General features: G+C 44.9%; 1 protein-coding gene across 1 annotated transcript in view; it reads left to right on the plus strand.

Annotated features, from left to right (window-relative positions):
* Window positions 1-14,572, plus strand: part of TDRD15 (tudor domain containing 15) — an 81,289-nt gene that overhangs the window by 25,115 nt on the left and 41,602 nt on the right. Inside the window, exon 3 of the mRNA XM_073674050.1 lies at window positions 1,134-1,227. The gene's annotated coding sequence lies outside the window, so the exon portion shown is untranslated. The remainder of the gene's footprint in view (window positions 1-1,133; window positions 1,228-14,572) is intronic.

Below are 14,572 nucleotides of genomic sequence, written 5' to 3' on the forward strand. Positions count from 1 at the left end.
TTTTTTCATTTTTTGTGGTTCTGCTTCAGAAAGTTTTGTCTGCCTTTTGGATAGCTGGCCCACCGACATGCCACAACTGCTTTGAGATGGCAGCATTTGGTCCTGTCTGGCTAGTGGTACGGCAAGTTTATTTTCAAATGGAATCACTATCTCTTTTTACTACGCCACCAGGTGGGTCAGAAGATCTTGGGTTTGAAAAAATATGGGAGTGCCTAAGGTGGGGATCGCTTCTTTATACACTCATGGTATATTCTGCCCTTTTACCTAAAATGATTGAGGAATGCCCCTTAGGGGTCTATGCATCTTTTAAGACATCGGTGGAAATGCTAAATAGGTATGAGCGGACCAGTGGAAATATTGCTTCTGGCACCCTACCGGAACTTTATTCCAAAGTTCAGTTTGGGCACTAGAACTTTACCCGAACTTGAACCCAAACCTCATTGAAAACAATGAGGATCCGAACTTTCCAGCTGGAAAATTGGCTCTCTTTTTCTCTTTCCCCAGAACTCCGAACATTACAACGGACTTCCGGGAAAAGTCCATGTTCGGCATTTACCACTGGACGCTAACTTTTACGTTCGAGTTCACTAATCTCTACTGCTAAGTTTTCCAAGGCAAAAATTCTTCAAGAAAACTACCACGTCTACACCAGCGTCTTTCTCAGCGATTTTTGTGGTGGCTCTGCCTTTGCTCTAGAATTCCAAGTGTATAGCTTTCAAACTAAGCCGCCCTAGAAATAGACATATTATTTTAACCACATCAAGGTTTCCGAACCTTAATGACAACCCGAACACAACGCCCGCATTTTCTGGTTGTCCGTAAGAGGATTTCTATTACTTGGATCCTGATAAGATTTGTGTTTCCCATAAGTTTGGCTATATATTCACACAATAACTTCTTACACTTTGTGCTCAATTTATCATAAATGTAAATAGAAATCATATTAGGAACATACATTAAAAAAAAAATTATTAGCTATTAAATTATTTCTTATCAACAATTGTAGCTCGGGCCAAGCAATAGAAGTACAGCGATCAGATGAGACCGTCACATGGACATCTGTAAATTAATCATTTTACTTTTTCCTAAAATGTAAAAAATAATTCATAATAAAATTGTACCTTTCATTCTAGGTGATAATTAATCTACACGACACCTTATCAAGTTGATTGCCTTTGCTGAGGCTTGTTGTCCGCCACTGGTGGTGCTCAGAGTAAAAGAGAAGTGGTAAGTGCTGTGAATTATTTTTTTTTTTGCGCACTCCCAGAATAAGACCAAATTCACACGTTATTTTTTATTATTCGTATGCAGTGTGTTGGATCCGTTTTTGGTCTGAGTCTTGTTTTATTTTTTTACCATCCGTGTTTCATCCATTTCCAAGCTGATCGTACAAAGCAATATGTGAAAACCATAGAGCACACGAATGCTTCACTGACGGCTTCCGCTTCTCTAAGGCTACGTTCACACATTGCGTATTTGCTGCTTTTTTTTACGCACGGGTATTTTCCTGCAGTTTTTACCTGTGTTTTTTTTTCGCAGGTAAAAAAAACACCTCCATTCACACACTGTGTTTGTTTTTTGCTGCGTTTTTTTACGCATGCGTTTTTTCATGCAGTGTACACTACAAAGACAGACAAAGTTTGTTGAGAAAAAAAAAGTGTCATTGATGTCATTTCCTGTCTTCTCTACTGAGAAGAGATTATACACTGGAGTATACAGCATTTTGCCCCGGTGGACAAAGAGAACAAGCAGACAACATTGTAGTTCAAATTTTTTATATTTCTGGAACTGTTTTTACTTGCAAAAGTATTTCTTCTGGTTTTCAAAAATGTTATAAAAAACGTTTCATCTACATAAATTGGTTTGATTTTTTTCTTGTAAACTTTAACATGTTAACATAAAGTGCAAAGCACCAAAAAGTGGTGCGAACATTTTAAACCCACATGGATGTCCAACGCCACTCATCAATGGCCGCCAAGAGGGTATGCTTCCAGCTTTCATTAGTATTGCCCAAGGCCCTTTACTCGTCACCACTAACGGTGAGTCATTCAGCACTTGGGCAACCCTAATCAAAGCCGGAAACATGCCCTCTTGGCGGCAACTGAGGAGTGGACTTGGACATCATGGCATTGTAACACCATACAAACTGTCTTTAAAGGCAAGACTTGCCTAATTGTCATGTAAAAGGCTTTGTGTGTAGGAGTAGTAGCTCCAGTCTGGAAAGTGATCTCTAGACTGTGCTGCTACTTTGGCACCATTTGCACCTGCAGTAGCATTGGGTACAGATGTCATAGATCTCAATGCTTCTGTAGGTGCAGTACAACTTGCTGGCTCAGGCTGCCACAAGTCCTCTAATGAGGACACAACTTTTGTCAAGGAGGGCTTGCGGTTAGGGTATTCTGCATAGTATGTCACCACCATCGATAAAAATGACATGCAGGACTCTCTATTGTCAGGGGTTAAATTCCTTACACGTCCGACTAGCGAGCTCCCAAAGGTTCTATACTCATCATCCTCTGGCTGTTGTTGGATCAAGGCCATAGCCCGTGCCAGAGACACCTTTTCCTCCTCCTGCGCTGCCACATTTTTTCTTGTTTTCTGCGTGGTGGTGACAAGGGGCTAGACGAATCAACCACAACAGGTCTAGCAGCACTACGGTCCTCAGAGTCAGGCAGGTTTTCGGTGGCTGGACTTGAGAGAGGGTGCTGTCAGTAGTCGGTGATTGACACTCTGTTGTCATCGTCACCGAGGTTGAGTTGCATTCTGGCATTGGGGGTGTAGTGCTCAGCACAGCACTGGGGATAACCGCAGGCACGGTTGGTGTTGCAGTCACTGCAGCAGGAGAGGAAGAGGATGGCATCGTTGGGAGTGGCCGTACATTCCCAATGGTTCTGTAAAGGGAAACATCAAAACAATTATGTTAGTCTTTTGTCATTTTGATAACGCTTAAAATTAGAAGTTAATAACTTTATTGATACTTACGGACGGTAATGCAGACTTCCCATCAAGAATTGTAGCTCCTGGTCAAATTTCACATTATTCCCATAGGCCTTAGAGCCACTTGGCACTTCCTGTTTGGCCCGCATGAATCGGTCCTTCACAGACCTCCACCGTTTCTTCACTGATGTTTCTAGAATGGGAAAAATCAAATACATTAGCATACAATTCTAGTGTATACAGACAATAAATTAAAATAAACACCTCCAAATCAAAAAACATTTACTGATATCAGACCGCAACTCCTTTGAATAGGATTCAAAATGGGGGTAGAGGCTCGGAATTACTTTATTCCAGGACGCAGCCTTGACCATCTTGTTGGAGAAGTCCCTGGACCCCTTATCCCACAGCGCTGGAAAATGTTGAACCTAAAAAAGAAAAACATTAACAATTACGTTATGGATTTATCCACACCAGGGAATCGGAAAGTTATTTTTTTTTTTAAAAAAGGACTTAAATTACACACAGATTTCCCATCCACACACATCAGGGCGAATTAAAAATGCCGTTTGTCCACCCACACCTATTACTATCTGCCCGTGCACCTTATTACTACATCCCTAATCCTCCCTGAGTCACCCAAAAATGGAGGATTATGCACTGGTGTACTGAAAGGAGTATCCACTATCCTCCAGGCAATCCACTTTCCTCCCATAATTTTACATAGAGGTTAACATTGTGAGAACCAATGGGGGAGAGTTTTGTCAATGTATTTACATACATACAAAAGTAATCGAGCAATATATATCTCCCAACAATATTACTCATTAACAAGTTTCGTGACAGAGGGATGCTTACGGATGTGATATCAAGGTGCATGGACAGGTATGCAAACGTTAGGGGATAAACTGTAGCTGACAGGCAAAACTTAAAGGGAACCTGTCACCACATTCTAGCCTCCTGACCTATCACTAGCTGTCCCTACACCTTCCTATCTGCTCCCTAATCATGCCTCTCTGCTGTAAATCCACCCTATAATGATGTTGAAAAATGACATAACTTACTGGCGGTCGTTCTGTCAGGAGACTGGAAAGGCGGCTCCAGGGTCCATTGTCCCCTCCTCGCTGCTTCACTGCACGCCCCACTGGACGTCATTATTTTGTATTGATCTCCTCCTGTATTTGGAATCTTCCGCCCTCTTTTTCTCCTATGATGCATCGGTCAGTAAGTCACATCCAGGCCGGTATACCGATCAGCTGATTTACAAGCCGGTCAGCTGACAGTCAGCTGATCGCTTCACCGGCAGATGCTAGAAGCCGCCGGACCGGACCGGCCGGACACAACAATATAGGGAAGCCCTTTTTTTTTAAAATTATTTCATGAATTTCATGAAATAATTTAAAAAAAAATTGCCGTGGGGCTTCGCCCTATTTTTGTGTCCAGCCAGGTACAGCAGGCAGGAACAGGCTGTCCCCAACCACCAGCTGCCTATTTGTACCTGGCCGGACACAACAATATAGGGAAGCCCTTTTTTTTATTATTATTATTTCATGAATTTCATGAAATAAATGTAAAAAAAAAATACGTGGGCCTTCGCCCTATTTTTGTGTCCAGCCAGGTACAACTAGGCAGCTGGGGGCTGGAATCTGCCACGCAGGGAGGCCCAAGCTTTCTGGGACTCCCCCCCCGTGCTGCAAATTGCAGTCTGCAGCCACCCTAGAAAATGGCGCGTTCATAGAAGCGCCAACTTCTGGCGCTGTACCCAACTCATCCAGGGCCCTGGTGCTGTGGCTCACTGGGTAATAAAGGGGTTAGGGTCAGCTTGGTATTATTAGCTGGCCCTAAGCCCGAAATTCATGGGGTCACGCCAATATTAGACATGACCACCATGAATTTCTAGTAAAGTATTTAAAAAAAACACAACACCCAGAATAAAGTCCTTTAATTGAAATAAACACACAATTCTTTATTGTTCTAAATTAAACCATACTTACCATCACACCCATTCCAGCTGAAGCCAATGTCTTCTGCAATAAAAGTAAAATAATAAACCAACATTATCCTTACCTTTCCATGGTTCCCAGGACTGCTCCAGCTCTGCTACATTCACATGACAGGCTGAATCGCAGCCAAAAGCTGCCATCCAGCTTGCCATGCCGCAGACACTGAGAAGCGCAGGCATGCTTGCGCTCCTCAGTGTCTGGCTGTGACGGCATCCAGATGAGCCGAGTGCATGTTCAATGAACTCAGCTCACCTCATGCACCTCACTGACAGCGTGGGAAAATTCTCTTGCGCTTGAGCAGGAGAATTCTCCCACGCTGGGATGGCATTGAGATGACAGGCTGGATCGCAGCTGAGCGCTGCCATCCAGCTTTTCATCCTTCAACCGGAGCGGACGCCTCTCCCATCCATCGGATAGGTGAGTATCCATAGTTTTTTTCTTTTAACTTAAGCAGTGTATGTACTGCAGCCAGAAGCTGTCTGTACATACACTGCTAGGGGGACACTCACACACACGACACATAGACACAGACAGTACACACACGACACACAGACACATACATTACACATACATATACTTACCGCCTCGATGAGGACACCGGCATTGATGGACATTCTGTTTAAGGTGTCAATGCTTGTCGCACGTGAGCTGCGGCGGTGAACCAGGAACAAAGAATCCCAAAATAGTGGGATTTCCGGTTCCTGTTTTCCTTAGGACTGCCCCCGTGTGATGTCACATCCTTCATTTCTCCTGCACCTCCGTAAAAAAGCGCTGGAATTACGCAGTGTGCGAACACCGTTTCGTAATTCCATCGCTTATAATGGGCACAATATGGGAGAAAGCGCAGGCTGCGGTGCGTAAAGAATTGACATGTCAATTCTTTACGCAGCTATTCTTTCGCGCTGCGTAAAATTACACAGTGTCTGAACGGCAAAGTGAATTTCCCATTCACTTTGCCGGCAGATACAAGGCACTTTGCGTATTTTGAAAAAGCGTGCGCAAAAATACGCATTGTGTGAACGTAGCCTAAGTCGTCTTTGCATTTTATGGACCTGTTCACTTGAATGGGCGACTTTGGTTTGCAAATCGGAACAAACTTGGACATGTCTCCATTTTACTTTTGCCTACCATCTGTACACGAAAGACTTGAATGCACATGTGAATGGTACCTGAGCCCTTGTGTAATAAGTATCCTGACTATAGTGTCAGGTCTAACTCACCAGGTTTTTACTACCCCATCTGAGATCAGCGTGATCCGGGTCTTAGATCCTGAGTCCAGCGCTGTGTCACTGACTGGGCTGTTTGCTGCAGTTTTGATGAAAATCACTGTTTTCTCTGCTGCAGATCTAGCGATTCTCTGAATGTTGAGCTCTATATAACCCCTTCCACACCACTGATTGACAGCTTTTGCATGCACTGTTCATAGGCATAATCAGTAGTGGAAATGGGGTTGAACTACATGACAGCAGGTTTTCCAGTCCTCTAGTGATAATCTCCGATTGATAAAACTGTGAAACTATTGCAAGCAGCCCAGCAAGTAACCCAGCTAGCGCTGGAATCAGGGTCTCTGTCCCCAGATCATGCTGCCTTAAGATAGGGTAGCAAAAGCCTACATTATGTTACTTTCGGTTTAGATTGCATAATCTTGGTTACGGATTCCCTTAAAAGAAAATGTCCAAGATCTATTTACATCATCATTTTGCATGCTCAGGAACTGAGCCCGTGCCATCGGCAGCAGATAGCTGACATCATTGGCTGTACTAGCATCGACCCTGTGGGGTAAAAATGTTTACTACACCCAGAGGTCGCAATAACGCCTCTACTAATGTCATTTACACCTGCAAATCCATTTTTACTCTTTAAATTGGCCTTGTGTGTACATCTAAGTGTGGCGCCCCTGCGGGTTCAGTCGCCACAGAGGTGCTGCATCTCACCCAGAGGTGTGGTATCTCACTCTCAGGTAAGGAAGGAGTACTGCCCGGGACCCTAACACCTGCATCCAACACTACACTACTCCAGACCAGCAGGAGGGGCAAGATGCGTCGCCTCCCTGCTGAGCGCTGTCCCTGGCTGGAGTGAGGGGAACCAAGAGAGGGGGAACCATGTAGTGGGTGTGGGTGGAGGAAGTAAATCAGGGGAGCACTTGTTAGGAATAGTATAAAGAGGGAAGCCATCTTGGGTGTGAGAGTTCAGTCAGAGGAGTTCAGTCAGGAGAAGACAGTGAGAGGAGCAGGAGCTCTGTAGGAGCTCTGCTCAGGAGGAGGGCCTAGCCAGAGAGGCCCAAGACTGAAGGGAGAGAGAGGAGCAGGAGAAAGGCTCCAGGAACGTGGAAGGGACCCCAGGGGTACGGGTAGTGCTGGAGGCCACCCGTACACCCGAATCTGTCAGGAGCTGGATGGGTCAGGTCGCACAGAGGGGACTGGTCCCTAAACTAGCAGAGTTCTTTAAGCCTCAACAAGGAAACCGGAGGCTGCAGTATTTCAGGTACTGAAGCCACAAGCCACATCTATCTCACCAAGAAGGTGGTCATAGAGGACCCAGGAGACAGAAGACGTCGCCCGGCAAGGTCCGCGGTCATTGGATTGGGACTCTAGGTGTGAGGTGCAGGGAGACAGCCAGAAGGAAAACACAGGAGGGGGTCCTGTTATGTACTCCAGAGGTACTTGAGGGTTGGCTGAGCCCCTGCCTGGTGAACGCAGCACGACGTGGGAAGTTATGATCTGCAGTTGTAACCAGGAGCAAAGAGAGAACTGTGAGTAAACTCGGAAGACTGCACCCCACTGTCTCTGTGAATTACTGCTGAGCCATCACTCCCTGCACTACACTGCACCACGAGTGCTACTTCCATAACAGCAACATCTACACTGCCCTGGAGCTAAGCTCCACCTGTGGAGAGCTAAACCAACTCTGCTGCATTTACACCAGCTCCAGAGGACTGCTCCGCAGCGGCGGCTTCCTTTAGCCGCATACCACAGGTGTCGTCACGAACTGTATATAAGAACTTTAATTCCCCTGTAAAGATCCCCTTTTTACTGACCGCCTTGGGTCACAGACTGGGTCACCCCCACTGTGACATCTCCCCTAGCAACGACCGGCCCGGCACTGAGTACCCCACGGCCCAGGGGGCGTGTCATAAGCATGAGACTGAATGTTGAGCAGAAGATGAGCGCAGCCACGGAGCTATACATGAGGTCAATGGAAGCCCTGAGCCTCCGTCTCATGACAGGAGAAAATGGCAAGCTGTACTACCGTGAGGACGTGCTTGTCTCCATGATGCAAATGGAGCTTCTATTTTGGCTTCTTGTCCTAAGATGGAAAACAAGCAGGTGGGAAGGTGTAGCTAATTGTTTGACCATGCCAATGGTGCACCTAGCACCTGTACTTCATTTTAACAGTCATTCTGTGATGATAAAATCCCTTTAAATGTATCTTTTTAGCAGTGTTTGTAATATGTAAAAAAATATATTTTTTACAACAATAAGGTTTCCGATGGTATTGAGACCGCTCACTGGTTTTACCCATTACGAGATGTGTTTCTTGTGTGGAACCTTGGTAATGAAACACCTTTTTATAGTCCATCAGTTCAACCAGCTGATATTATTTGTCACTAAGTGGCAGGATTGCTTTCTAATTACTGATAGATTTTAGCTGGTGTCATGACTTTTCGTGGCTTTTCTTCATGTGTTCTATACTTTTCCCTTGTCATTTCTCATTATTACACATAACCTAATTTATGGACATCTATGGTTTGATTTCTTCACCTGTGTGGATTGGATGGGTTTTTGGCGACATCCGGTGAGAATTTCATATCAATAGCACCGTTAGAAATAGATTTACTTAGAAAATATGGGATGTGTTCAATATATACCGTGTAAACTCGAGTATAAGCTGACTTTTTCAGCACAATTTTTATGCTGAAAAAGCTCCCCTCGGCTTATACTCGAGTATATACTGGCTGTGAAAGGTGGTGGGGGGGGGGGTTGCGGCGGCGGAGGAGCGTTGCACAAGCAGTAGCCAGCTGCTGCAGCTACCATTTGTGCCCGCTATTAAAGAAAATGAATATTGACTCTTCTCCACACCCATGGGAGTGGAGAGGAGTGAATATTCATTCTCTTTAAGTAGCGGGCACACAGGATCGCTGAGCAGCAGCAGCAGGAGCTGCGGCCTCTGCTGACTTCGCGCTATTAAAGTAAATGAACATTCACTCCTCTCCACGCCCATAGCCCCGGCGTGGAGAGAAGTGAATATCCCTGCAGCGTCTGAGGGTGCGTGGCAGTGATGTCATGCGCTGCTCAGATGCTGAGATCAGCTGCTGGCAGGAGAACAGGACACAGCGCTGGAGCAGAGGGAAGGAAGGCGAGTAGAAGTATGTGTTTTATTTTTTTTCATGTGTGCAGTGATGGAGAGCCATGCATAGCTGCTGCATTTCCCACCCTAGGCTTATTCTTGAGTCAATAAGGCTTCCCAGTTTTTTGTTAAATTAGGTGGCTCTGCTTATATTCGGGTCGGCTTATACTCGAGTATATACGGTATACATATATATATTTAATCCTCGTTCTCCTGTTGAGAACTCCTCTGAGTAATGATCCTCCTTCTTTGACAGTGTGCAGCTTCAGGTTGCGCTCCACGTATGGTGTATTTCAGCCTTGGGGGGTGGGGGTTGCTGGGTCACTGTCAGTTCGCTATAAGTGACCCTAACAAGAAGCCACTTTAAGGTAAGACCGATCCCATATTTACTTGGATGGGTGCATCTTCTCTTTGCTCTGCATCTGCTGAGCCCAGCGCAAACCCTGGCCCAGTAAGTAATCCTGAGATGGGTGCCTCATTCTGGGAGTAGGATATGGTTACTACTGCCGCCTTGCCTTTTAGGGGGACAAGGATCCCAAACCAAAAACGAGAGCTAAATCTAGATAGACGTACCATTTGCAATAAGTTCCCATCCAGCTATGTCAGGAATGCACAGAAAAGTTTGTAAGGGATGAAAAACAGTCTCTAATAGGAGTTAAGGAGGAGGGTACGTTGGGAAATTCAGTCTTCCCTTGCCACCTTCTCGCAATCGGGTTCTTTAGCACCTCCTGTGACCAAAAAGAGGAAGATTAGTTCAGAGGAGAGTTCAGTCTCAGAAGAAGCCCATGCATCCATCCCTGAAGATAGGCTGGAGGAAGAGAAATTATGCCCGACGACTTTGACGAAGGGGCCAAAAAATATTATTTTTCTGCTGAGGACATGGAGGAACTCTTCTAACAACCGTAAGAATTAGAATGGAAGTCGAGGAAGAAGAGACGACCCGAACAGTCCAAGATGAAATGTTTGAGGGGATTGAAATAAAAGAAGTTTGTGTCTCCTGGTTCATGACAATATCTAGAGTTTGATTCTGGATGAATGGAAGTTCCCAGAAAAGTGTTCGGGTATTCCGGGCGAACTAAAAGAAAGATTTCTATTAGAAGACATAGCTAAGGTTTGGTCTAAAATTCCTAAGATTGATATCCAGATCGCTAAAGTGACTAGAAAAACAACTCTTCCATTTGAGGATTCTTCACAACTTAAAGATCCAATGGATCGGAAGATGGATAGCCTTTTGAAGAAAACTTAGGAAGCATCGGCGGCCTCAGTAACAACTAATGTAGCATCCACCTGCGTGGCAAGATGTATGTTCAGATGATTGAATCACTTCGAGAGTCACCTACGTATGGGCACTTTTAGAGAAGATTTACTAGCTTCCTAGCAGATGCCTGAGCAGAGTCAGTCAGGGTAGCTGCTAGGTCCTCGATGTGGTGTTGTCAAACACAAGACAGGCACTTTGGCTAAAAATGTGGAACGGGGATGTCTTATCCAAAGACAAACTTTGTGCCATTCCCTTTCAGGCTGAATGTGTTTGGGCCTGCTCTAGACAAACTATTATAAAAGGCATCTGATAAAAATAAATCACTACGTTTGCCAAAAGTTGTCAGGCGAAAATCCTTTCGTTGACCACAGACCCAACCTCCACAGTATAGAGGGAAGGGGAAGACTAGATTCTGCAGCTACCCCAAAGGAGGAAGGGGTAGAAATATTTTTCAAAACCAGCGCCAAGATAGACATTGATGGCAGGTATGTAGGGGGCAGAATCTCAAATTTATTTTCCCAGTGGCAGATGATTTTCTCAGACAGAAGAATCGTGGAATCCATCAAGGAGGGAATAAAGGTCCACAAAATTTAAAAATAACCTCCTTTACATCTCAAAAGTTTCAGAATGTTCAGATATCCAGGCTCCAAGATCTACTAATGTCAAGTGTTATCTCACTAGTTCCAGATATAGAACATGGCAAAGGTCATTAATCTAGTCTATTTCTAATAAAGAAACCAAGTGGAGCCTACAGGATAATTATAAATCTAATGCCCTTAAATCAGTGTATTGCATACAGAAGGTTCAACATGGAATCCATAAGATCCACCATCCCTCTGATAAGCAAAAACTTTGTCATGGCATCTGTCGAATTGCAAGACACAAAGATCATGTTACCATACATCCGGCACATCGGAAATGTTTATGATTCACGATTATGCAAAGGCAGCGGACTCTTTACTTCCAATCTAATGTGTTTCCCTTCGGGATCTCATCAGCACCTCGGGTGTTCACAAAAATTATGGCAAAGGTAGTAGCATTCGTCAGTAAACAGAATACAATTCTCATTCCTTATCTTGACGACCTCTTAATCATGGCTTCTTCTGTACCACTTCTCTGGGAACACACACAAATAACGCTGCAGATCCTAAGATCTTTGGGATCGTTGGTGAATCTGCAAAAGTCAGACTTAAATCCATCAACTGCAAAAGTTTTCCTGGGGCTTCTTCTGGATTCTCAAAAACTGGCATCTTTTCTGCCAAGAGACAAGCAAATGTGGATAAAATCCAAAATCTCTGCTCTGCGTAATCAAGTCACATCTCTATAAAGCTCGAAATGTCTGTCCTGGAATCCATGACATTGTGTATTAGGCTGTACCATGGTCCCAAGCACATACAATAATTCTTCAAACATATATTCTGTCCTGCTGAACAAATTCCACGAATCTCTAAACAGAAGAATTTATTTGCCTGTTCAATCAAAATCCTCCTTGGGCTGGTGGCTCAAGCCAGAGAATCTAGCAAAAGGAGTATCATTGATTCAATTCCCGCTGATAACTAGAATGACGGATGCCAATAAAAGAGGATGAGGAGCAATGGTCTCCCTTGTTTCTTTTCAAGGGATCTGGCCACAAGAAATAAGGATTCAATCATCGAATGTTAAAACACAGAAAGCGTTAGAAGAGACCCTCAAAACTGCAATATTATTACTCCAGTGGATGCTTGTCAGGATATATTCTGACATTACAACAGTGGCTCACCTTCACTAGGGGAGTACGAAATACGCAAATCTGAGGGCAATCCCAGCAAGAATCTTTTCTTGGGCAGAGTAACATATTCTGTCCCTATCACCACTCCATCTAAGAGGTTCACCAACACACAAGCAGACTTCATGAGAGGGAAAGACATACAGTGGGTGCGGAAAGTATTCAGACCCCTTTAAATTTTTCACTTTGTTTCATTGCAGCCATTTGGTAAATTCTAAAAAGTTCATTTTTTTCTCATTAAAGTACACTGCACCCCATTTTGAGTAAAAGAAAAAACAAATGTAGAAATTTTTGCAAATTTATTAAAAAAGAAAAACTGAAATATCACATGGTCATACGTATTCAGACCCTTTGCTCAGTATTGAGTAGAAGCCCCCTTTTGAGCTAGTACAGCCATGAGTCGTCTTGGAAATGATGCAACAAGTTTCTCACACTTGGATTTGGGGATCCTCTGCCATTCTTCCTTGTAGATCTTCTCCAGTTCCCTCAGGTTGGATGGTGGACATTGGTGGACAGCCATTTTCAGGTCTTTCCAGAGATGCTCAATTGGGTTTAGGTCAGGGCTCTGGCTAGGCCAGTCAAGAATGGTCACAGATTTGTTCTGAAGCCACTCCTTTGTTATTTTAGCTGTATTCTAAGGGTCATTGTCTTGTTGGAAGGTGAACCTTCGGCCAAGTCTGAGATCCAGAACACTCTGGAAGAGGTTTTCATCCAGGATATCTCTGTACTTAGCTGCATTCATGTTTCCTTCAATTGCAACCAGTCGTCCTGTCCCTGCAGCTGAAAAACACCCCCATAGCATGATGCTGCCACCACCATGTTTCACTGTTGGGATTGTATTGGGCAGGTGATGAGCAGTGCCTGGTTTTCTCCACACATACTGCTTAGAAGTATCACCAAAAAGTTCTATCTTGTTTCATCAGATCAGAGAATCTTATTTCTCATAGTCTGGGAGTCCTTCATGTGTTTTTGAGCAAATTCTATGCAGGGTTTCATATGTCTTGCACTGAGAGGCTTCCGTTGGGCCACTCTGCCATAAAGACCCGACTGGTGGAGGGCTGCAGTGATAGTTGAATTTGTGGAACTTTCTCCCATCTCCCTACTGCATCTCTGGAGCTCAGCCACAGTGATCTTGGGGTTCTTCTTTACCTCTCTCACCAAGGCTCTTCTCCCAAAATTTCTCAGTTTGGCTGGACTGCCAGGTCTAGGAAGACTTCTGATGGTCCCAAACTTCTTCCATTTAAGGATTATGGAGGCCACTGTGCTCTTAGGAACCTTGAGTACTGCAGAAATTCTTTTGTAGCCTTGGCCAGATCTGTGCCTTGCCACAATTCTGTCTCCGAGCTCCTTTGGCAGTTCCTTTTGAGCTCATGATTCTCATTTGGTCTGACATGCACTGTGAGCTGTGAGGTCTTTTATAAACAGGTGTGTGCCTTTCCAAATCAAGTCCTATCAGTTTAATTAAACAGCTGGACTTCAATGAAGGAGTAGAACCATCTCAAGGAGGATCACAAGGAAATGGACTGCATGTGACTTAAATATGAGTGTCTGAGCAAAGGGTCTGAATACTTATGACCATGTGATATTTCAGTTTTTCTTTTTTAATAAATTTGCAAAAATTTCTACATTTTGTTTTGTTTCAGTCAAGATGGGTTGCAGAGTGTACTTTAATGAGAAAAAAATGAACCTTTTAGAATTTACCAAATGGCTGCAATGAAACAGAGTGAAAAACCGCTGGAAGAGCTGGCTCTTGTCCGTGGTGCTGGCCTTCAGGTGCTGGTAGCGCCGTTGGCAGTTTCCCCGGGGACCTGTTGCATGTGCGGGCGCAGGCGGTGCAGAGGTCCTGGGCTTCCGTACACTGCCGCCCATGTGACCGGAAGTGACCGCGGTCATGTGCCTCTGACGTCATGGCGCGGGTCACGCTGGGTAGGGCGTGCCTCAATGATGTCGGGGGAGGCGCCGGAAGAAAGATGGCGGCGCCCTGTATAATGCCGGCCGGCATGGCAAAACGCTGGCTGCGCCTGCGGAAACGGCGGCCAGGGGGAGGGGGCTAATCAGCGGAAGGAGACCGCAGGGACCTGGAGGTGGCTGACCCTGCCCAGTTCCCTATATAAAGGAGCACCTGGGGTCAGAACGCTGCTCAAAGTCCCGACATAATGTCTGACATGGAGCAGTAGCAGCTGTCGCCACGTTCAGTCGCTACCACCTTCATCACCACCTCCGTCTGCTTGCCGGTCTAGAGGGTCCAGCGGGAAGGAGCAG

This window comes from Phyllobates terribilis, unplaced genomic scaffold (genome assembly GCF_046119375.1).
Source record: "Phyllobates terribilis strain yellow unplaced genomic scaffold, ASM4611937v1 Scaffold_3__8_contigs__length_932513732, whole genome shotgun sequence".
In the NCBI taxonomy this organism is placed as follows: Eukaryota; Metazoa; Chordata; class Amphibia; order Anura; family Dendrobatidae; genus Phyllobates; species Phyllobates terribilis.